Genomic DNA, 1,682 nt, shown 5'->3' on the forward strand with positions numbered 1-1,682 from the left:
TTCAGTGGGCTGGTTTCAGTCATTATGCAAATGTACTGTTTATAAGATTTGGGGAAACCTGCAGTCAGCTGAGACTGAAGAAGTCACTTGGATGAGTGACGAAACATTTCTCCCACAAAACGCTACGTCCAGATGAACAGAATCAACTTTTGGAGACTATGCAATATATTCAGTTTTTTGAATTTATATTCAGTGTTAACTATAGCTAGGCTCAAATAATTAATGCTGCCTTATTTTAATTAACAAATCTGTCATATGCGAAAGTAGGGTTGGACTAGGGGTGGCAAGGGATCATTTTAGGGTGGCACATTTCACCCCATGCCACCCTTCTAGATCCACCCCTGGTTACAGTAGATTAAATAACTTTTACCGAAAATCCCAGGTAACTCAGCAAAAGATTTATTAAACTAAATGTTCATGTTTCAGAAAGATCTGGTCAGTGTCCTCGCCTTAAAGCAGAGGAGATGCTGTGGCAAGATATTGATACACAAAACTCATTTTGTGAGATAAATGATCCAAAATTACTCCATACTTGTTTTTCTAGGTAATAACTGATGAAGACTGTAGAACAGGGGTCTCAAACTCAAATGAGCCGTGGGCCACTTCTGGCACAATTATCTCACTGGAGGGCCACTTTAGTGTCCAAGTCGTACAAAAAAACAAACACGAAAATACCCACTAATATTTCCTAAAATGTAGGGTTTGTTTGTTTTATTTAATTCCAAATATTGTGTAAGAAGACAAAATTGCAAACATGAACGCAATTTTTTCCCTCACTCTTAACTATCTGAAGCCTTTCAATTTCAGTTTAATTTGTCACATGCAAGTTAGCGCAGGGTCAACATTGCAATGAAATGTATTTGACGAGCAGAAGACAGTCACTCAGCAGTATAGTACAGTAGTTTCATTGAACTACCAAATAAACAGCTCTTTCTGGCCAGACATGTGGCAGCACTTTTGCTACAATTTTGTTTGTATTTAACAAAATAAAAATGCACGGATAAGCGTACACATTAGTTTTTGACTGCAAGTGAAAAATGTTTTCTTTCCAAATAAATCTCTCACTGAACTAACACAGACCTCAACATGTTTGCACTCTCTTGTTACCTCGGTCAGGTCCGCGGCTCCGTGTGGGGCTCGTAGCCGGGAACTAGCTTTACTGTCTGGGTCAACTTTGCTAGCGAGAGACAGAGAGAGGTGTTGAAAAGCTGCTCCAGCAGAACTTTATTGTTTAGGAGGAAAACACGAACAGTGTTTTGTTGAGTCTTAATAGCTTACTTACAACTAGGCTCGTCAGGCACTCTTTTTGGCTGCAGTGGTTATTTTTATATTTACATGCTCCCATCTCCCGTTTCTGCTCGGTAGCACCTAGTACTTTTCTCCTTTTTCTCCCTCTCTCAGGCTCACACACACACAGCGGGAGGGGCGGTCCCACACGTTCTCCCTGCAGCAAAGACTACACCGCCCATGAGGCTACAGTCTTAAAGGGCCATGCCTGTAACACTCTGCAGTCATTTTTCGTATAATAATTTAAAAAAATTATTTCTTCACATCAATAAGATGGTAGATGGACATCAAGTAGAGGTGACGTGGGCCGCAAATGGCCCGTGGGCCGCGAGTTTGAGACCCCTGGATTAGAACGATGCCACCTTATCCCATAGTCCAGCCAATAATGCGATTCA

The 1,682-nt window shown here is 41.1% G+C and overlaps 1 protein-coding gene across 4 annotated transcripts in view; it reads right to left on the reverse strand.

Moving 5' to 3' along the window:
• Window positions 1–1,311, reverse strand: part of LOC102196904 (natterin-3-like) — a 27,234-nt gene extending 25,923 nt beyond the window's left edge. For all 4 annotated transcript variants that reach the window (XM_005730593.1, XM_005730592.1, XM_005730595.1 and 1 more), the window contains exons 1-2: window positions 1,283–1,311; window positions 1,108–1,177 (exon numbers count right to left, since the gene is read on the reverse strand). The gene's annotated coding sequence lies outside the window, so the exon portion shown is untranslated. The remainder of the gene's footprint in view (window positions 1–1,107; window positions 1,178–1,282) is intronic.
• Window positions 1,312–1,682: the final 371 nt, after the last annotated feature.

This window comes from Pundamilia nyererei, unplaced genomic scaffold (assembly GCF_000239375.1).
Source record: "Pundamilia nyererei isolate P.nyererei 1_Seehausen unplaced genomic scaffold, PunNye1.0 scaffold00038, whole genome shotgun sequence".
In the NCBI taxonomy this organism is placed as follows: domain Eukaryota; kingdom Metazoa; phylum Chordata; class Actinopteri; order Cichliformes; family Cichlidae; genus Pundamilia; species Pundamilia nyererei.